At 40.3% G+C, this 23900-nt stretch overlaps 1 protein-coding gene across 2 annotated transcripts in view; it reads right to left on the bottom strand.

The window, feature by feature from the left end:
* The window catches only part of LOC134227916 (F-box/LRR-repeat protein 7), a 226938-nt gene that overhangs the window by 75640 nt on the left and 127398 nt on the right, over nucleotides 1-23900 (bottom strand). For both annotated transcript variants that reach the window (XM_062709622.1, XM_062709623.1), the window contains one exon: nucleotides 17018-17054. The gene's annotated coding sequence lies outside the window, so the exon portion shown is untranslated. The remainder of the gene's footprint in view (nucleotides 1-17017; nucleotides 17055-23900) is intronic.

The raw sequence follows: 23900 nt of genomic DNA, 5'->3' as shown, positions 1-23900 counted from the left end.
TGAGTGAAAATGTGTAGTATGGACCGTCAGTAGGAAGAAGAGCTTGTAGAGTGAAACGCAACTGTGTGGTGCCCGTACCGTCGTTAGGAAGAAGCTCGGAAAGAAGGGTCCGTGGAACGAAACGACCCACTGAATTCGAGAAGTAAAGCGCAGCCATCAGTCTATTGTTTCACGAGAAGCTCGCCGACTCCCGCTACCGGCACAGTCCAGGAAAGGTGTTCCCGAGCTCCATCGTCGTTGTCATCAGGCCGATAGCAACTGAAGTTCGGGAACGGAAGTGGGGCTGGGTCGGCCACATCTTACCCAGGGACGGAAACGAAATCTGTAAACAAGCACTAGACTGGAACCTAGTTAGACATCACAGCTGAGACAGACCCAGAGGCTCATGGCAGCGCAGCTTCAATAAAGAAATAAAAGAAGTCGACCAAAATCTGACTTGGTAACAAGTTAAGGCGATAGCTGCCGGGCCCCCACAATTCTTATGTACCACAACCAACCTTTTTTGTACATTTTGGGGGCCCCACAACATGTTGGCCCCGGAACCCCTGTTTGTATTACCACTGGGTTTTCACGGATATTCGGGAATATAATACTCGCGACGGACTGCAGAGAAAACACTTTATTTTTCAATTACAGCGACTGACTTCGGATAACTTTTATTCTCTCGATTTCACGCAGACTCGACTGCTTCGCGCGCGAGATTAATTCGTACTGCCTATGGTAGGTATTATGAAGAGTGCGAGTGCCTAGTGCCCTCTTGATATCATTAACGGCGAGTTATCAACTGGAATGTGGTTACAATATGTGTGGTATGAAACATAGAGGATATTCGGCTAGAATTGTTCTGCTGCGACAACCCCCTTCCGGCTAAATCCGGCCCTGTCGCCCAGGATGTAGGGGGTGTACAAAATCCATAAGCAAGTAAGCCATTTGCTAATTTTTGAAAAAATCATTTAATAGGATCACTATGAGGAATCTCGGCGTATTTTGTCTGTTTATCTGTGACTGTGTAGCGAGAGCAACAAAGTTGATTCAGTACAACAAAAATATCAAGCCCTATATCAATTAATTTTTTGAACTTTATCCGAATGATGTATATGCACGGGCCTAACTACCTTCAGATATGTTTTAATAACGGTTCCCCGAAGCGATTCCTAATTGATATCAGTCATTTACAATTAAAAGCTGCCATGGCTCCTGTGCTGTAAAATAGCAGTTATTCATCCACTCACCAGAAAGGGCAACTGGAACCGTCCACCTATGTGCATTGTGCATCATCGACGAAAAAACTTATTTACTGCGAATTAATTAAAACAACTATGGTTGGACATACCCGCTTTGCTTCCCCTTGGCGAGAAAAGAAAAAGTCATCTCCGACTCCGGCTGTGGCCGCTTGACGGAGACACTTGCGCAATGTCTTCACGTTCGTGAATCAGTCTCGGAGGGTTTTCAAATTTTCTTGACCGCCAGAACGAGCCCGTCCGCATAGTAAGGTGCTTTGGTGCACTTTGGTTGGCCGATGAAAAATGGAAACCGTGGCAGTATTCTGTCTGATCTTCCAGGACGATCCAGTTGAATCGAATTTTGACAAATAAGACGAGGTAAATTAAAACAACTTAATTAGCTTCAAGAATGCCGGTTGGGAGAAAATTTGACTTATGCCTGAACCTGCGGAATGTTGAGTGCAGTGTGTGTCTTGCTTCGGATGTTCGAATGGATCGAACGAATGGAACGGATCTCTCGCTGCAGCAGCGCACCAAGCCGCGGACCGGCCAGTTTGGATTAAAAGGATTCAGCCGATCGGAAAAAGGTAGCAAGTTTCACACATTTTGATTTATGCCTGTATTTCGCGATAGCAGCCGTCATTCGGATGATATCGTTTCATTTGGATTCTAAGAAATTCGTTGCCACCGACAAACGAAGAACAAGTTAAAATCCCATTCCCACGACTTGATTCGTCACAGTGGCAGTTATAGCAATTAAAAGAAACGTGTGTTGCGCTCGCTGGATGTCTTTATTTTAAAATATTGATTGTGATTAGAAGTTGAGTTTGCTAAATTTCTTTATGTATATCTAATTCGTATTTGATTACCAAAAAAATTTTAGATATTATTCCAATTATAGCTAAAACTTAGTGAAATTATTTTGCCACCGCTTTGAAATATTAAAATGCAATTTTCTTTCCCTCAGTTCTTTCCCATTTAGAGTAAATGCCAATCAATATTTTGTATGATATCAGTAAAATGAATGTTAAAGTAGCGGATATTTCTTTTCTTGTCTTGTTGTGAGAAACACTACTTAGCAGATGAAATCTGTGAATAACCACTGCTTATTATTATTTGTGATAGTTTAACGAACCCAATCAAAGTAAAATGTGAACGACCCTATTCACTGGAATATATCAATTTACTGAAACAAAACTACTGTATCATGCAAATATCACAGGTTAACAGCGTCTGATATTTCCTCAATGCGTAGGTCTTCGCTTCGGTCAGAACTTGTTGCACTGATTTCCTTACAACTCTCAACTCATCGGTCCGTCATCATCGTTCTCGTTTCTGGCTGACTTCCTCCAGCAATGACTTTTACCGGTGAACTGACCAATCTTTCGTCCGCACGGGTCGACAATCAATTACTAGAATGCGAAGTAAGCAACCAATTTCAGAGGAAGAAGAAACACAAAAAAAAACAATCTGTAACATAATCTGACAGATTGACAACCGCATTTTCGAAAATGAGAGCACCATCCACATGGTAAGGGTATGGAGGGCATATGAATCTCCGTTAGGCTCCATCTTTCGAAACCCGATGAAGACAGCTCTGCTGGAGCTCGAACTACCTACCACTCGGCACTCGTATTGCTTTGCATTCTTCCGTTCCGTCTGTCCGTCCATCGATCGTCCGTCATGGCCAGCCAGATTGAAATGGCACAAACGATTGTACGGGCACCCTCTGAGTGTTTAATAAATCCGAAAATAAAAGTAACCGAAATATTTTAATTCTCGTTAATTCTTGTTTCCATGAATAATTATAAACGTTTTGTTCCACTTGGCTACTGTCCGGTCGGTACGGCGATCGTGGTGCACATGGATATGTACGAAATCACCTTTACGCCATGTTGGCACCATAATTTAGGTTATTTGCGAACTAGGGGGACTGTCAGCTTTGGCAGGTTGTTTTTCGTGTGTGCTAAAATTTGCGAAACATATTTTCAACATATTAACGCATATTGTAGCCGAATTTCAACAAATTCGATGGATTTTTCTCTACTAATAATATTGACGAACTTGTTAAAGCCGCCTCTCACCCTACTCATGCCATTTGTAGAATAAGATGCGGGTTCGTATAGTAAGGAATAATTTGTTTAACATTCTATTATGACAGTTTTTGACTGGTGCAAACTGCAACTTCCTGTGTGTTGGAGGTCATAAAACAACTAAAAAATCAAAAGGGTTATGCACCAGACACGACAGCACGACTTCTGCGTAAAACAGTTTAGTGAATGCAAATTTCAAGTGCAATCAGTCAATTACAAGAGGAGTAGCATTATTTGTATCACTAAATAATGTCCAACAATTATGAAATTTGTTGGATATTGAACTTTTAGAAAAACGTTTTGTTTTAAACTAAGACGGCAACAAAATTTGATTTATACAAAACCTTTATGGACATAAAGCATGGACGATAAAAGAGGCCGACCGGAGAGCTTTCGGGGTTTTAGAGCAAAAAGTGCTACGTACAATACTCGGAGGGAAACTAGAAAATTGTGTTTGGCGCAGTCGCATAAATCATGAGCTGTATCAAGCATACAAAGAAGAAAATATTGTGAACCGTATAAAATACGGCAGACTTCAGTAGGCTGGTCACTTGGTGCGAAGGTCGGAAGAAAGAATAGCGAAAACTATATTCAACAGAGAACCAGATAGGGGTCGGCGACTTCGTGGAAGGCCACGAACACGCTGGCTGCACGCGGTGGAATCGGACCTGGGGACACTGAACGATCGGGGAAACTGCAGGGACATCGCCCAAGACCGACGATTATGTTTATTTTGTTTAGAATACTAAGATTTCCTTTTAGGTTACCTTCGAAGAGGTTTGAATCTCTTTTGATCTTCAAAGCACTCTTTTCTGCTTCTACCTGAATGAATTGATCCAATGGTAGCACGTGGAGCAAAGCGTCTAGCCCTTTATTCGGCGTGCTTCTCATTGAAATTTTTTCCAACTTTGTCTGAACCACCCTTTCTTTTGTTTTTGTTGTTGATGTTAAATAACACCATTCTCATTTCTGTTAGATTTTTTTTAGTTTATCTATTGGCTAAGATATTGAACCTGTAAATTTCCTACAATTATCGATTTTCAAAAAATATTTTGTTTTGTGGATCTACTAATACCTCCATGATCGGTACCGTTACCCTATGGCAAAACTGCCCGTTTTTTCAAAAAGCGTATAAATGTAGGGTCCAATCAAAGTTAATTGCCTATGTTTCGGGTATTAAACCCAGAGCTTAAAGTATTAATCTTCATGAATCAACTTTGGTCCGAATTTTGAAAAACATTGCTTGATTAGGGTAAATGATGTATCTTGGACAAGCGCAGGACATTCATTAGAAAATATATCGAGATTGAATAGTATAAACCAATTGAAAACCACTAGGTTCATCCAAATACATAACCTATGATTAGTCTTGTGTCTCCATTGCCCAATTTTTGAGTAAATTACGTTTACTAGGTGTAAACTGTGATATACTGCGAACTGAAATATTTTCTTTTTGGACATCAAATATATAATTTCGACATGGAAAATGAATATATTTTGGACAGAGTCATTTTCTCCTTATTTAAAAATGGCCACCTACAGATCTCAATGGTATGACTTACCTACACGTATCCACATTCATTTAAATGCATTTATTTGCTTAACTGACATAGATTAAACCAGAAATTAACATTGTTTCGCAATCTTATCGATATCATTGAAAACAGCCTGAAAGTTGGCAATTAATGGTTCATCCATGTACTGTACATGGGGTGACCAATAAATGTCTGATGCATAAAACATAACTTCATTTTGGTCACTCCTTTTCATCCGTCTCAAGTTCATGTTAAGCGATTGGAATATGTTAGTACCTCAATTACAATCAAACTTTGGCCGCAGGACCTCAAGATTGCCGTTTGAACCAATTTAAACGTGTTTCAGGTGCATGTTACGAAGACTCCTATAATGCATGTTCTCCTGCATACTGGCGTCCAGCAGGCACTTTGGTAGAAAGCTTTACATTTTAGATAATTTTAACGATAAATAATAGTTGATTTGTGAATTCTCATCAGGAGCCGCTAGAGTTGAGGTAAAAGTATGCAATGATCATACTTTCGATAAAAAAAATTCCTACACATTATCTAAAATTGATCGAAGAAGCTCAGGCTTGTCCAAAATATGTACATGTCCAAAATATATCATTTACCCTATTCAAAACATACACCCAACCGGCGGTTGTTAGATTTTCTAACAATTCTGTATAAGAATCTACCAAAACCTGTATAAGAACTGGGCATATGCGAAATTGTTAGATTTTTATACAAAAATGTAAGAAAAGCTTACAAAATTGTTAGATTCTTATACAATATTTGTATAAGAATCTAGCAATTTCGCATATGCCCAGTTCTTATACAGGTTTTGGTAGATTCTTATACAGAATTGTTGGAAAATCTAACAACCACCGGTTGGGTGTAGAATGACATAGTCAGAAGACTACTCCACCAGTTCATTCGACTGTCACTGAGTGTGCTCACTATGTGCAGAAAAAACAGAATTAGCATTGATTATATTGATGTTTATCCTTGAAAGTGCCTCGCGGAAGAAAATCTGATTTAGTTCTATTTGATAAATTACTTTACTCATTTAAACCGTTTTAAGATTTACGATAATTTATCAATTTGTGGAATGTGCATAAATATTCAATGACTAATATTCAAGCGAATATTGACAGTCCGGAGCCAACTATGAATGTGTCTGGAAGCGAGCTGACAAGTGAAGAAAGGTGGACTTCACCGAACAAGTTCGATTATTTTACACTCTGATTAAACCATCCGACTTGGACATTAATTTACAATGTTCTGAAAAATCAGATGTGAATATATACATTATAATGAAGATTTTGTTTGAAGAATGTATTGGAGGTAACCACTTTCCCTTCAATGGGACTCGAACAATACACATGTGGAAGGTTTGGCTTGACAAATTGATTGTGAGTGATTTGACTATGCGTCCAATTAGGGAATCTCGAGCTCATTCCGTAGCCGTTTAGTTGCGAAAAGGCCGACGAAGGTCCTTCGTAGCTTACTTCTACCAGAAAATGTAAAATCGAATGGGTCTAGGTCATTTGGCATAAAGTCATTTGGCATAACGCCATTTGGCATAAGGTCATTTGGCTTAAAGGTCATATGGCATAATGGTCATTTGGTATAACGGACATTTGGCATAATTTAGAACTGCAAGAAAAGAGTTGGTCATTTCTCATAACGGACATTTGGCATAATTTTGAACTGTGAAAGCGAAAGGGATATTTCATGTAATGTTTAGCGTAGATAAAGTAGGTCGAGGCTGTTTTTTGATAAATTGGTAGATATTTTCCGGAAAATGAAATAACAAAACGGCAGAATTGCTTCCGAGGGAGGGATCACATCCATCATTGACTTATTCCGGCCACATGCCTACTTTAAAACTAGGGATTACATCCACCATTGCTTCAATCCGGGCATGCGCCTTAAGACCGGATCAAATCCACCATTGCCTTAATCCGGGAAAGCGCCTAACTTTAAAAACTCAAGCAATACACTTGTCGTAGACGAGTTACTAAAACCAACCAAGTCACATATGAGTTACTGCAACCAGTGATGGGAAATGTCAAAAAAATGTCATGGCATTGCTATTACTAATTTTCTAATAACTTTTTCCAAAAGTCATTTACAATTCGGATTTTTTGATTAACATGTAGTACTTAAAGGGTCCTAGAAGTTTGTCAAACAGATCATTGTTCTAAATACAAAGTGTGAGCCATGAGGGCGAGATTAAAAAAATGTCACGGAATGTCATGACATTAATGTCATTTGACACTAATTCGGCTCTCACGCCGCCAATATCATATTTAGAGAAATTAGCTGTAAGAAAAAGTTTTCGGGTCCTTTGAGGGCTACATGTTTAAAAGAAAAACATAATTGAAAATGACTTGTGAGAATAGTTATTAGCAAGTTAGTCCCATGACATCGATATGACATTTCCCGTCACTGACTGCAACCAAACCAATCTCAATTGTGCTACTCGGCGAAGAGATCACATCTACCATTGATTTATTCCCGGCAAGCGCCTATTTATAAAGAAGGAGTAACATCCACCATTTGCCATAATCCGGGCAGGGCCTACTTTAAAAGAAGGGATCACATCCTCCATTGCCATAATCCATGCAAGCGTTTACTTTTAAAGAAGGGATCTCATCTACCATGGCAATAATCCGAGCATGCGCCTACTTTTAAAGAAGGGATCACATCCACCATTGTCTCAATCCGGGCAAGCGCCTGTTTTTAAAGAAGGGATCGCATCCACCATGACCTTAATCCGGGCAAGCGTCTACTTTTCAAGAAGAGATCATATCCTCCATTGCCATAATCCGCCCACACGCCTACTTCTAAAGAAGGGATTACATCCACCATTGCTCTAATCCGAGCATGCGCCTACTTTTGCATTGCAAATGCGTTCTTTTCACGAGAGGATAATGTCTTTTTAATATTGTATTGGGTGTTATATTTACTATTCCGGAGTGTTTCCCGCACCACTAAGTCACCATTCAGCGAACGCAAAGAAAAGTTATGCCAAATATCCGTTATACCAAAAAACCCTTACTTTTGACGCTGGTCACAATTATGCCAAATGTCGGTTATGCCAAATGACCGTTATGCCAAATGGCCTTTATGCCAAATGACCTTATGCCAAATGGCGTTATGCCAAATGACTTTATGCCAAATGGCCCGCTCCCAAATCGAATCATGACTTGTTTTTTAGAATGCTCTGTGACAACCCTACAGAGAAATGTTGGTGAAAAACCAGTGAACTTTTCCCTGTTACTCAACTAGCTTGTGAATCTTCTTAAAAATAACAGATCGTTGTCATTTATATTCAACAAAAATATGCACTAGAGTTTGTGAATACAGTGTGATTTAACTCCTCATAACTTTATTGCAGAGCGACAAGGTAGCTACCTGAAACATTTTAAACATAATTTAGAAGCCACTGAATGCATAATAATCGCTGACTTTTCAGAAAACTACTCTTTCGTTATTCAGGATGCTGTACAAGGGTTTCATTGGGCAAATGCTCAATGCACAATCCATCCCTTTGCCTTATATTATAAAGATGAAACACAAGAATTAAATTTTACAAGCTTTATAGCAATCGCGGAGCTTACTAAGCATAACCACGTTGCCGTTCGGCTATTTATCGAAAATTGTGTAAACTTCGTTAAGAAAAATACCTGGCCTAAAAAGATACATTTTTTCGGATGGATCAGGCAGTCAATACAAAATATAGAATAACGGCTTTCAATTTGTGCCACATGCACAAGGATTTCGGTCTTAATGCTGAGTGGAACTTTTTTGCCCCCTGCCACGGAAAAGGACCTTGTGACGCCTTGGGAGGTGTTCTGAAGCGAAACGCTGCAAAAGTACTTTATTGTTGGCATTAGCATTCGCATTTTTACGGTGTAATTCGTAGATTGGACACTAGTGGTAGTGATACTCATGTTTCACTTTTGAGATCCTTATCTAGAATGCTATCAGAAATCAAGAAGGGAAATGGGCAAAGCACGAGGAAAACTACTCCTGGCCACCCCCATCTTCACCGTAACTACGGAGAGGAAGGAAGTGTTGATGTGATACTTACTTAACGAAAGGCTACCGACTTAGCGACACCTTCATAAGTACCACAGTAATAGATAATGAGGAAGGTATTCGTTGGGTCAGGATTTGCCTGTAGCTGGCAATGTAACCGTGGTAGATCTTACCCCGTAACCCATCACGTAAAGGTGTCTACCCAGCGTTACGGATAAACAAAGTAAATTAGAAAAAACCCGTTATACTAAGGTAAAGCAAATACCTGGGACACAATCATATCATCACTTTAAACCTCAAAATGAGCATTACATTATCGTGAAACGGTTTTTGTATTCGGATGAAGAAAAGTGCGTTAAATTATAAGAACTTTTCTGTAGAAATAAAAATATTGACAAAACCAAATACTGACTTTTATTTCATGAAAAACTGAGAAAATCTGGACTGGAAATTTTATAATAAAATCAACAGTGAAAACTTTAGTATATTTTGTCATTTACAACCCTAACAGCACGCGTGTTTCACTTGGGTTACGACAACTCATATGTGATAAGATTTAGTCACTATAAAGTTGCTGCAACATATTTGTGGTGATTGAGAAGGTTGATAACTTTAATTAACTGATTAGATTCCACTATTTTGAAGTGATGGAGTAGAGACGCATGATCGTTCCTTGCGTATATAAGCAAAACACTGAAATTAAAAAAAAAAAAGTAGCACGAAAACGGTTTGCTAGACCTGACCTTTCCAATTATGTCCATTATGCTTTATGTGTAAAAACGTTAGAAAATTCATTTGAAATAATAAAAAAGTACAGCCGTTGTGGTCCAAAAGGTTGAAAAAATACAAAAAAAAACAGATGTTTTGATTATTTAAACATTTTTACTTTTTTCCCTAAACGATATATTTTTTTAATCTATAACTGAAAATCTTTCCATTCGTGCCAAAAGGTTTGCAAATCGGTCTATTGGTTTATAAGTTTTGAAAGTTTGATTTTTTTTTAGGACGCCGTTTTTTCGACTATCATATTCTAAAATTGTTCACCCTAAGACCGGAACAAAAAAAATACGGGTTTAATTATTTTCGGTAGAGATCATTCAAACACATTTCGAGTAAAATCGGAGAATCGCTGTATGAATAAATTTCTGCAGCAATCCCGCGCCATCGAATTTTCTTCGGTCACCATGCGAATAAGTTTAATGTGGCATCTTCTACCATCGACCATCCATCCACCGACAAAACTTATGTCCGACCCAACTTCATTCCTCTAGAATCCGGAGAAAAACATCCTCAAAAATCTTGGAATCTGAGTAGACACTTTTCCGGTAATACTCCCATTTGGACAAACGAGAAAGACATTATAACCGATAGGTGGATAAGGGTTTTTTCATCCGTTTTTCTTCTTTCTTCATTCTTACTTTTCCTTCTTCTTTCTTCTTTTTCCCTTCTGCTTTCTTCCTTATTTCTTCTTCCTTGTTCAGTCTTCATTCTTCCTTCTTTTTTGCTTCCTTCTGTTTCTTTCTTCTTTCTACTTTCTTTTTCCTTCTTCTTTATTCGTTCTTCCTTATTCCTTATTCTCAATTCATTCTTCCTTCTTCTTTCTCTCTTCTTCCTTTTCCTTCTGCATTCTTTTTCCTTTTTCCATCTTCCTTCTTTTTTCTTCATTCATCCTTCTTCATTCTTCCTAATTCCTTTTCCTTTTTCCATTTTTCGTTCTCATTTCTTCTTGACTATTTCTTACTTTTCGTTATTTCTTCTTCTTCTGCTTCCTTTTACTTGTTCCCTTTTCCATCTTCTTTCTGAATCTGGTATCGTTGTGCTTTGTGGATCGATCGAAAAGTGAATCAATTGAACTGCGTTTGATCGTGTTTCTGCTCGGTGTACTGGTAGTTAGTGTGTTCTGACTTATACGGCCAAATCATTGATAGTTAAAATCAGTGTGTAAAAATAATCGCTTATCAGAGTGAATCCAGATCCAACGATGCCTATCGACTAACTAATAATCCTTCCTGTGGTTTTTGCTGAGACGTAGAGGTAAACACGGTCTTGAAATAGCAAAAACCACCTACTAATTTTTGAGATTTTTCGGCTATGCAGTATGGTTTATTAGAACAAATTTTTAAATTTTGTCCAACGTTTCTAATAAACCAGACTGCATAGCCGAAAAATCTCAAAAACTAACACTACAGTCGAAGTCAACAACTCTACCTACTAATATACCTTCCTTTTTTTTAACTGACTATAAGGAAGTGACCGGCGCCGTTATTGATAATTTGAACATATGAGTCACTAGAACTTGCACGATGAGAATATTTGAACAATTCCAGTCAATCATTCAATTGATTCGTTGTGCAATTTCACTGATTCTGGCCAATCACGAAGTATCAACCATAGATAACGGGTGGCCACTAAAAACGGTGATGACTTCAATAATGACCTAAGAACAATAATGCTTTTATGGAGGTTTTATTTTTTTTGAATAACTCCAACATTGTTTACAACATGCCGTCGAAACAGGAAATACTTTGGCGCGCATTGTACATTTTTTCAAGCAAAAAAAGATTCTGGGATAAGTACACGGTGTACCATTTTAAGCGTGAAAATGTTTCAAGAACTGTCATTGGATTTTTGGTCTATTGAGCTCCATTGTATACAGAGGCCAAAGACACGAAGCAACTCATAAGCAGGATCAGGAGCAGCATCCGAAAATCTACGTGGCAGAGCGGTCCAGCAGTCATATCATACCAGCAAGACAAAGGTATGCCACACGGTGAACTACGAACCATATGCCAGTATTCAGTAGTCTAAGTTTGAAGACTAAGGACAACTCTCTGTCTCTATAAAACAGCTTATGCAACACGGCAGACTACGATGGGCTGGTCACGTTGTTCGTATGCCGGAAGAACGACAAGCGAAGATAATATTTAGTAGAGAACCCGGAAGAGGCCGCAGGCTTCGTGGAAGGCCGCGTACACGATGGCTTTTTGCAGTTGAAGAGGACCTGAGGGCGCTCAATGTTCAGGGCGAATGGAAGCGATTGGCCCAGGATCGAGTCCAGTGGAGAAGGATACTCCATTCGGCATAGGTTCATCGAAGAGCTGTAGCCCAACAAGTATCAAGTAAGTAAGTGCACGAGAAGGGAAACTAACAGATTATTTGAATTATTTATCTACGAACCACATTTGGTAATTTCAGCCACGTTAGATATCCAAAACTCACTCATCCAAAACTGTCTCTCAGTTTCTGTTGGCGGTAATTATCATACAGTTTGGTACAACAATTGATTGCTCTGTCTTCTGCAATCCGTTGCTTACTTTATGCCAAACGTCGGGCAAACAAGAGGCGGAAATTTGAAATAACATTTAATCGGCGTGCTGCTATTATAATATTTTGGTAACACCACGAACGGGGCCAACGTCGGACACATTTTTGTTGCACTGCATGGAATCTGAACAACTTGATGTTCAGTGGTGAATGTTCGATATTGGTTCGACAGCGCATAAATTGAATGAAAAATCTAGGCCAATAAGCACACACAGACACAGTATACGAGATCTATGTATGACAATTAACGAAGTTTAAGAAGTGATTCACAGATATTGGAGTTTATTTAAAGATAACCCAAAATGTACATCAAGGACCTCATATCGATTTCTAGAAATGACTTGAGTAACTTAAGGTAATCAATATGAAAGACCATAGGCGTTTCTAATACGCAAATAGGTAAAGAGGAAACTTTACGCCTCGAACCAACTTTTTGTATTAGTTCTTTTCACCCACTGTTTCTTTTGTTCTCATCATCAGTTGCTATTACTGTTCAAATTGACTGCGGGGCAAGGAAAAATGGCTTTGTCAGGCACATTGTTAGCAAACAAATTATAATGTCGATTAATGAATTTATTACCATCTGGCGCTTTTGGGGGCAGCAGGGACTAGGTCCAAGGGCTTGACGATCCCTCCCCAGGCCATCTGCGAGTTGTGGGGCTTGCCTAGGATGTGGTGGGGTTTGACAGTGGGCCCTGTTAAACCTCTATAAAAAGCTGCATGTATCCGCAAGTAGGCCCCACCAAAGCGACCGTGTGCCGCTCAAAGCGCACAAGCCCAAGTCCTGGTGTTAGGTGGGACGCTAAACAGCCCTGACACGACGGCCCTCCGACGAGACAGGAGGTTTGCGCAGGCCCAATAAGCCGCCTAGAAAACCAATCATTACGAACAATATAAGAGATAATGCGACTCGATATAATCGGCAAAGACCTAGGCGACGAATACAGGATCACGATTGGAAGCTTGGAACATGGAATTGCAAGTCGCTAGGTTTCGCAGGTTGCGACAGGATGATCTACGATGAATTACATCCCCGCAACTTCGACGTCGTGGCGCTGCAGGAGATTTGCTGGACAGGACAGAAAGTGTGGAAAAGCGGGCATCGAGCGGCTACCTTCTACCAAAGCTGTGGCACCACCAACGAGCTGGGAACCGGCTTCATAGTGCTGGGTAAGATGCGCCAACGCGTGATTGGGTGGCAGCCAATCAACGCAAGGATGTGCAAGCTGAGGATTAAAGGCCGTTTCTTCAACTATAGCATCATCAACGTGCACTGCCCACACGAAGGGAGACCCGACGACGAGAAAGAAGCGTTCTACGCACAGCTGGAGCAGACATACGATGGATGCCCACTGCGGGACGTTAAAATCGTCATCGGTGACATGAACGCACAGGTAGGAAGGGAGGAAATGTATAGACCGGTCATCGGACCGGATAGTCTGCACACCGTATCGAATGACAACGGCCAACGATGCATAAACTTCGCAGCCTCCCGCGGAATGGTAGTCCGAAGCACCTTCTTTCCCCGCAAAAATATCCACAAGGCCACATGGAGATCACCTAACCAAGAAACGGAAAACCAAATCGACCACGTTCTAATCGACGGTAAATTCTTCTCCGACATCACGAACGTCCGCACTTACCGCAGTGCGAATATTGAATCCGACCACTACCTCGTTGCAGTATGCCTGCGCTCAAAACTCTCGACGGTATACAACACGCGTCGAAGTCGGACGCCGCGGCTTAACATTGGGCGGCTACAAGACGGTAGACTAGCCCAAGAATACGCGCAGCAGCTGGAAGTGGCACTTCCAACAGAAGAGCAGCTAGGCGCAGCGTCTCTTGAAGATGGCTGGAGAGATATTCGATCCGCCATTGGTAGCACCGCAACCGCTGCACTTGGCACGGTGCCCCCGGATCAGAGAAACGACTGGTATGACGGCGAATGTGAGCAGTTAGTGGAAGAGAAGAATGCAGCATGGGCGAGATTGCTGCAACACCGCACGAGGGCGAACGAAGCACGATATAAACAGGCGCGGAACAGACAAAACTCGATTTTCCGGAGGAGAAAGCGCCAGCAGGAGGATCGAGACCGTGAAGAGACGGAGCAACTGTACCGCGCTAATAACACACGAAAGTTCTATGAGAAGTTAAATCGTACACGTAAGGGTCACGTGCCACAGCCTGATATGTGTACGGACATAAACGGGAACCTTCTTACGAACGAGCGTGAGGTGATCCAAAAGTGGCAGCAGCACTACGAAGAACACCTGAATGGCGATGTGGCAGACGAAGATGGCGGTATGGTGATGGACCTGGGAGAACGCGTGCAGGATAGAATTCTACCGGCTCCGGATCTCCAGGAAATCCAGGAGGAGATTGGCCGGCTGAAGAACAACAAAGCCCCTGGGGTTGACCAACTACCAGGAGAGCTATCATCGTGGTGAGGCACTGGCTAGAGCGCTGCACTGGGTCATTACCAAGATTTGGGAGGAGGAAGTTTTGCCGCAGGAGTGGATGGAAGGTGTCGTGTGTCCCATCTACAAAAAGGGCGATAAGCTGAATTGTAGCAACTACCGCGCAATCACATTGCTGAACGCCGCCTACAAGGTACTCCCCAAATTTTATGCCGTCGACTAGCACCAATTGCAAGGGAGTTCGTGGGGCAGTACCAGGCGGGTTTTATGGGCGAACGCTCCACCACGGACCAGGTGTTCGCCATTCGCCAAGTACTGCAGAAATGCCGCGAATACAACGTGCCCACACATCATCTATTCATCGACTTCAAAGCCGCATATGATACAATCGATCGGGACCAGCTATGGCAGCTAATGCACGAACACGGTTTTCCGGATAAACTGACACGATTGGTCAAAGCGACGATGGATCGGGTGATGTGCGTAGTTCGAGTTTCAGGGCATTCTCGAGTCCCTTCGAAACCCGCAGAGGGTTACGGCAAGGTGATGGTCTTTCGTGTTTGCTATTCAACATCGCTTTGGAAGGGGTAATACGAAGAGCAGGGATTAACACGAGTGGTACAATTTTCAATAAGTCCGTCCAGCTATTTGGTTTCGCCGACGACATAGATATTATGGCACGTAACTTTGAGAAGATGGAGGAAGCCTACATCAGACTGAAGAGGGAAGCTAAGCGGATCGGACTAGTCATCAACACGTCGAAGACGAAGTACATGATAGGAAGAGGTTCAAGAGAAGACAATGTGAGCCACCCACCGCGAGTTTGCATCGGTGGTGACGAAATCGAGGTGGTAGAAGAATTTGTGTACTTGGGCTCACTGGTGACTGCCGAAAATGACACCGGCAGAGAAATTCGGAGACGCATAGTGGCTGGAAATCGTACGTACTTTGGACTCCGCAAGACGCTCCGATCGAATAGAGTTCGCCGCCGTACCAAACTGACAATCTACAAAACGCTAATTAGACCGGTAGTCCTCTACGGACACGAGACCTGGACGATGCTCGTGGAGGACCAACGCGCACTTGGAGTTTTCGAAAGGAAAGTGCTGCGTACCATCTATGGTGGGGTGCAGATGGCGGACGGTACGTGGAGGAGGCGAATGAACCACGAATTGCATCAGCTGTTGGGAGAACCATCCATCGTTCACACCGCGAAAATCGGACGACTGCGATGGGCCGGGCACGTAGCCAGAATGTCGGACAGTAACCCGGTGAAAATGGTTCTCGACAACGATCCGACGGGCACAAGAAGGCGAGGTGCGCAGCGGGCAAGGTGGATCGATCAGGTGGAAGATGACTTGCGGACCCTCCGTAGACTGCGTGGTTGGCGACGTGTAGCCATGGACCGAGCCGAATGGAGAAGACTCTTATATACCGCACAGGCCACTTCGGCCTTAGTCTGAATAAATATAATATATCATCTGGCGCTTGGGGTGTTGGTTTTACGAGGTAAGCGTTCCGACAGCATCATTGCTGTGCTAAGAAGAGCATCTCGTTTGTTCGTTCATTCATCTTGGTTTCTGTGTTGAAGTTTGTAGTATGATTGTACATAACACAGCGGTGTCAATGTAGGTGTATTGAAAATGTCTGTGTTCCAAAAATTACAATATTTTTCGTGAAGATTACATTTAATTCTAATGCTGTAAGCCTTCTAAGCATTCTAAAAATTTCAATTTAGGTTGGGCAGATTGGATTGAAATTGAAAAGTTGCATAGTGTTTGAATCTGAATATAGTCTACTGTTCATTTTGACGACCTGTTCATTTTGCTACCTCTTCCCCTATCTACTACACTAATGTTCGGAACCTTATCATATACATATGTACCTACGTAAGAGGAAAACCACAGCAGTGTCGTTCACTCAGTTGGTACTCACACTCATTTTAATACTCGCTCTAAAACAGCAAGGCGAACGCTGTGGAAAATCATGATTCATGGGAAATACGCCATAGCCTCAGAAAAAAAGCTTTCCGTTACTGTATAATTACCGGATTTTCTGTTGATTTTCGATCTCTAGCCGGGCAGGAAACTACCGATATTAAACCCGCGGCATGAATCGAGGAAACAGAGTGTACGGCCCATTGCAGCCATCGTTTAGTCTCATAACAACTCAACAACACATGTTATGGCTAACTACTACACGGGTGAAGGTGCCCAAGTCAATTGGAATTTGTTCCAGCCGCCAAGACAGAGCTATGCAAATCAGATGCTAAATTATGAAAGATTTTGGACAGTTAATGACGCTTATGTCTCGAAAACGGTTCGACGTAACACGTGTGCTGGACCATATTGGACGGACGATGTTTATGCATTGAAGGGTGCCAACTGGATAATTACCTATTTTCTACGATGCGGAGCTCCATACTGCCGTCACCTGAAATGAGAAAGGAAACAATTTGTTAATTTATGGCATTTGAAAGGTGAGCTATTAATGTTATGACAAATGATTAGTTAGGTATTTGCGAAATTCAATCACGAAAATCATGGGTAATAGAAGCAAAATAGCTCCAAAGAACGGTATCGAAATTTGCATGTTTAGGACTTTTATTAATACCTCTACTAGCTGTATGTACCCGGCCTTGCTCGGAAATTCCAGTTTGATTCGCAGTCTTTTTTCACAATCGGAAAATGACAAAACCAACTGTTCAAATGGATAATTGAGTTTTCTTATTGACACTTCATCATTTGATTAAAAGAAAGCAGTTTTCACTTTTGGAAACATTGACTGATTTTTAAGAAGGGATCAAACCCACAATCGCCTTATTCCGGCCAAACGTCTATTTCTAAAGAAGGAAAACAATTCAACGATGCCTTATTCAAAAACGCATATTTTTGGCCTCCTAAGCCGTGCGGTAAGGTGCACGGCTGCAAAGCAAAACCATGCTGAAGGTAGCTGGGTTCGATACCCGGCAGGCTTCCAAAAATCTCACGCATACACGAATGTGACCGTGAGCGATGCGACAACTCGGCTCATTTTTGTTTTGTTTTGGAGAGGCGCAACAACAGAGCATACACAATTTTACTTATACGAATGTGCCTTGTCGCATGCACTTCGTTTAACGATGTGCCACATGGAAGCAAATCTCATCGCATCTCCTGCTCACCGTGCTTGTTTTTGAGATAGCTGTGAGACAAGCTCATGTGCAACAGCGCATTGAGATATCTCATGTGCTTCTCTACTTTGCTTTGCCATCTTCTTTATGAACTACCTACTAGGATACTACATCGATGAATGGGAGAATGTTGGAGTAGCTTCAATCATACACACAATTCGTTCCGTCGCACTTTCGTTCGGATTAAGTCCTGATTTGCAAAACTGGCAATTGGTATTTTAAAAAACAATTCCACAGAACATTGTACCTACCTACTATGATTAAATGAACATTTTTTTAGTTTTCGGCTGATTTATTTGAAGCTGGATTATGTTTTAGGTACTTTGAAATTCATTGATTTGATTTCACGCGCGTTTTAATATATGAGACCCTGTCGGGGAACGGGGTTCCGCAAAACCGCATCAAGCGCCTTTTTGATCATATCAATTCAAGCGCACATTTTTGATGTAAGGGGTGGTCACAAAAAAAAACGGGAACTTCAATACATCAATAATTATTTATGAAAATATCAATGGTTTCTGTTTCTGATAAAAATGTTCATATGTGAACGAATCCTTAGAATATGCAGAAACTTGTCGCCCACACACTTTTACTCCAGCATGTTCAGTTGTTTACAACATGCCGTCGCAAGAGGCATGAGGCAAGTACTGAGGCGCAGATTGTACATTTTTTTACAAGCGAACAGGATTGTGGAAATAGTAAACGGTGGATAATTTTAAGCGTGGAAATGTTTCGAAAACTATTAAAGGATTTTTGGTCTACTGAGCTTCATTGTATAGGCCAGATACACGAAGCAACTCATCAATAGGAACAGAAGCATTGTCCGGAAATTGCATCCGTCCAGCGATCATTTGATACATGTAAGATTAAAACAAGGCCGCACGGCGGACCACGGATTGCATGATATTATTCCACCTTTGCTATCATGCGCATGTTTTTCATGGCAATCAACGAATTTCAAGGTTCACAACCCAACTTCTAATGAATCATACGAAAATTACAAAAAAAAGATCTTTTAATTAACGTACAATGTTCTGAGGAATTGTTTGTAACTTTGCTTTTTTTGTAACTCTAGGCTCAATTAGACTTCCCGAGCCAGTTTCCAGAACGAAAGAGTGAGAGAGGTGTGTTTTTTTTATATTTTTTGGTTAAAAACCTCATATAAAAATCAAATCAAATGCGTTACCTTATGCAACAACCGATTAAGCTAAAATTTTCTGAGATTGATTTTCTCAACCAACGACAAAATTCCGGGGGGTTGCCGTAGAATTCTAAAACTTTTTGTATCCTTGCCTGATCATGTTTCAGGTTAAAATTTGGATTCCAAGTGATAACATTGGGTTTAAATTTCGAGTAGAGTCGATAACAAAACACCGAAGAAGTTTTCAAGTACAGAAAACGAAATACGTATCTGTTGCTATAAACAAAGTGATAATATTGGAAGCAAATTGAAGAAATGTAAAGTCTTTTTTGCCAATCCGGATCATAATACCTGGTTTACAGTTTGTGTTTAAGTAACGGCCTACTTTTCCATACAAACTACATTTCCATACAAATGAAAAGATTGCTTTATTGAACATTATGCAACCCAAATAAGTTGCATACATAATATCCATTGCAGCACTCATTAGGGTGCTATAATGGAAAACCAACATCCAACAGTTTTTTTTCCATTCAACAGTAGTTACATGATTACATTTTGCTCAATTAGCTTGGGTGAGTGTTCAAATAATGTATTCTATGCGTTGCGTAGCAAGTGAAATAATTTGATGGACATAACATCAAAATTCTCCAAAGGCAGGGTAATCTTACTCTCTATGGTTTGTCGGGCTATCCAATATGGCACGATAACGTGGAATATGAATGTTTTCTGCGAACATGATTTTTCAGCAAGAATGTCCATGTGAAGTAAATCAGATTGGACCGTTTTGGTTCAAATTTATCATATTCACTCGGAAAGCCTCGTTGGATAAATGTACAACCAGTGCTGAAAAAAAGTTTTTTTTTGCAACTAGTTGCATAAACTACTATCAATTGAGAAACAGACGCTCAGAAAAAATCAATCATTTAAATTTCAGTTTTATATCTTCTGAAGTAAAATGCGAGCATTGTGTGTATAGATTTACTTATAGTTATTTCCTCCTGAAATGAGCAAGAGCGATCAAAATGCATACAAATTACTTCCCAAGCAACACAACTTGTCGTTGTTCAGTAGCTGCAATTTATTCATAACTTTACAAAGAGGCACAATATTGTTGTCAACTTCTTAAATCCGACTACCATAGAACGAAAAAAGCGCAAGAGGTGGAGTAATTATGTAACATCTATGTTTCATTCTATCTGTTAATGAAGCAAAAAATAAACGTCTTCATAACACCTGATTTAGCTAAGCTATCAATATTAATTTCAGTTTATTTATATTTTTTCTCCATAAAATATGTTCATGAAAATACCATGAAAATTCTATGGTGGAAGTAATTAAGTCAGTCAAAATTAGTAAGTATCTTTTTGGTAGAGAATAACCCAAAAACAGTATGAATAGCAAATTCAGAAACACAGGAAGCGATAAGGTTCATTTAAACATTTCATTTTAATCATAGATGTGAATCTGTTTTCCTAAACAGATATGACTTTGAAAAAGTGCCACGCGTACCAAAAGTGCCATTTACAGAGTTACACCCAATATTTTTTTTACACGGTTGGTATTCTTCGATTTCCCAGTTAACCTGACCTTTCACAGCTTTTAAAATACCACCTGATTTTTCTTTGATTTTTTGTGATTTTTTTCATGGGGTTAACTCATAGATTTATTCACGCTGAAGGTCTTAATCGACTAAAACCCACCCGTGTAAAAAAAGAACTGGGTGTACATCAAAAAACAGAAAACCGAAATTCTCAGTTCCAGAATTACGAGGTGAAAAGTTAGAATGAGACGAAAGATAGGAAAAATAACACGGTATGTAGTGCCTCCCCGAATCACCTCAAACTTTATTGCTTAAATAGTAAAGTTAAGCGAACCAATCACATACTGAATTTGCACCAGTCCCCAGTCCCCCTCCGCCAATGGCGCCATTTCAAAAGGCTAGTAAGGGAACGTCCACAAATTACGTAGCGCTTAGAGGGGGGAGGGGGAGTGAAGTGTGACGAACCATACAAAAATTTCAGATGCTTCATACAAAAAGTAGAGAGGGGTCGAAAATACTCATTTTTTGCGTTACGTAATTAATGGATCTTCCCTAATGGTCGAAATAATAACACAGGAGTTAATTCAGTAAATCAGAAGAAAGCCATTTTTATCTCGAATCGATTGACCTAATCGTAGAATCGAAAAATAATTTATAAAAGAGTAAAATTGTAACTTTTATGCAAGGAGAAAACTGATCATGAGTTGAACTAAAATATACTGTGATTTGAACTTGTTATTGCCGCCAAATACTATTATTGTTCGTATTGCAAGCGCCCGGCGGAAATAATTTGTTAACATTTTGAATATAAAAAAACAATTTTCATATCGATAATTAGGGCGATTGACATTTCGAGTTACTAATCCAATGCAAGATGATGCACAGGTAACCAAATTTGCTTCCTTATTGATTTTTACAGTATTTCATACATGAACTTATAAAGAAAGTTATATAATTATTAGGTTTTTTCAAAGAGATTAATCATAATAGAGTAATTCTAAGATGTTTTCAGGTTTGCTGCAATAAAATGTTTCTATGCATAACTATAATAATTATAACTAGGGGTGGCGGAAGCCGCGTAATCCACGAAATTTGATATTAGCCGCGATATTTCAAATTTTAAAAATAGTTGGAGACGTAAAAAATATGGACTCCTTAGGAAAGTTTATCCTAAATAAGAGAATTAATCGATTGCCCCAATAAAAATGTTTGATGAGAAAAGTCAATTTGGCCTCAAAAAATATACAATTATTCGGAATGTGCGCGCCAAACTGCCACCGAACGCTGTTTGGGCTGTTAGTTTGAAGCACACAAAACTAACAACGCGAATCAATATCAGCTACACACGATACTCTGATTTGCGTGTACTTGCGGTTCAACTAAGTGCTTTTGACCAGTATTACAAAGAAAAAAAATAAATTAATAAACGCAACAATTTAAATAAATATGGAATCTACATCATCTACATTGTCTTTTTTAATTTTTTGTACCGAAATTAATTTACCGCGAAAGGGCCGCGAATTTTCAGATTTTCTGAATTGGCTATCCGCAAAATTTTGAAAATTTTGCCGCTAGTTTCCACCTCCCCTAATTATAACCAACGACAAGCCAAGCGCCTACATTTTGGTTCAAAACATGGTTGGATAGCCTACACTCACCAAATTCCACCACCACACCGCTCGCGTTCACTTCTCTTCCGTTCACTCCAACGCAAATTGAGTAGGTAGGAATAAACAAAGCTGGTCGACAGTTGTACGGCTCAAGGCAGCACATGTGACTGCCTCATGAGCTGTATCTCATGATATGTCGCATGTGAAACGGTAGCATGATGCACACTCTTCGTAGAATGCGATGCGTAAATCAATCGCATAGCACTCAGAATGCCATGTACGTGAGATGCGACGGAGAAAATTTCAGAGAGACCGTAAAAATCTCATCTCACCTACACGAACTAACTATGATCGTGCAACAAATTTTGATGTGGCTCACGATGCGCATTGTGCGCTCTGGAAGCCTGATACCCGGTCCGGTCTAGGAAATTTTTGGGTTGGAAATTTTCTCGACTTCCTTGGGCACAAACGTATTATCTTGTTAAATATCTTGGCTGTGCATATGCACAGCATATGTTTCGAAACCTTCTTTTGAACCTCCTACTAGGAGGTTGAGGGTTCGAGTCCCTCTAAGACACGTGGATTCTTTTTCGCAAATTTCATATCAATTTGTCCATTTCGAAACATATGCTGTGCAAGTGCATATGCACAGCCAAGATATTTAACAAAAAAATGGTTTTCGTATGGCCGAGTTGCCGAATAATATGCAATTAACCGTATTATCTTGTTAGTCTCATGATATACGAATGAAAAAATGGTAAATTTGCTCAGAAACCTCTCAGTCAGTGGCGTCGCATAGCCTCACCTGTGCACTGACCCAAAAAATGAAAATTATGATATTTTGACAGCTCAAATGGGAAATAAAATTATCAGACTCGTTTAAACTAATCAAAAACTAGTTATTGTATGCATTTCCATGGTTTTTCCATGAGGGGCAGCAGGGACTATGTCCAAGGGCTTGACGACCCCTCCCCATGGCCACTGCGAGTTAGGGGGCCTGCCTAGGATGTGGTGGGGCTTAACAGTGGGCTCTGTTGAACCTCTACAAAAAGCTGCATGTGTCTATAAGCAGGCCCTATCAAACCCAGTCCACACATAAACATATATGTATATGGTGTCGTAAAGGATGCTGAAGTGGAGGCGATTGAAGTACTTCTCCAATATGTATGTATATCGTCTCCAATTTAACATCTTGTATTGCACCATGTACGATTTTATGTTGACTCAAAGCGCACAAGCCCAATACGAGTGCCAACCGGCACATCAGGATTAATACCAGTGAAATCCTGATTATGGTATACTGGTCACGGCCAGCGACACACACACGCGCGCGGAAGTAATGCAAAATAAACGACATGTAAAATAAACGTAAATTAACATTCTTATTTAGCCTCAGATATAGATGAAATAAGTGTTGCTGAATGACATTGGCTTTCCGATTACTATCAATGTGGTTGAACAGCCGTGAATATTACTTTATTTTCAATTTTAATCCCGTTTTTTTTCTTACTTTCCTTACGTTAAAGAAATGATGACGCGGGCGCCTAATCCGAAATTTCAAATGAACAATCGCTCACTTTGAGCGATTGATTGTTTATTCTCGCGAAGAATGAATGATTGAACAAATTTAGGAAATGCTTATACTGTTGTGTAGACGTTGCATAGATCACATCACTTTCCATGGTGAATCCCGATCTATGTTACTGATAACCCCACCCAACTAACACTAATTCCTTCCCGTGGTAATTGTGGAGATGCAGAGGTATTCTTGGTCTCTAGTAGCAACAATAACCACACACTAACATTCCCTCCC

This window comes from Armigeres subalbatus, chromosome 3 (assembly GCF_024139115.2).
Source record: "Armigeres subalbatus isolate Guangzhou_Male chromosome 3, GZ_Asu_2, whole genome shotgun sequence".
In the NCBI taxonomy this organism is placed as follows: Eukaryota; Metazoa; Arthropoda; class Insecta; order Diptera; family Culicidae; genus Armigeres; species Armigeres subalbatus.
Note: the sequence above shows the minus strand (reverse complement) of the source record. Positions and strands in the feature narration are given on the sequence as shown.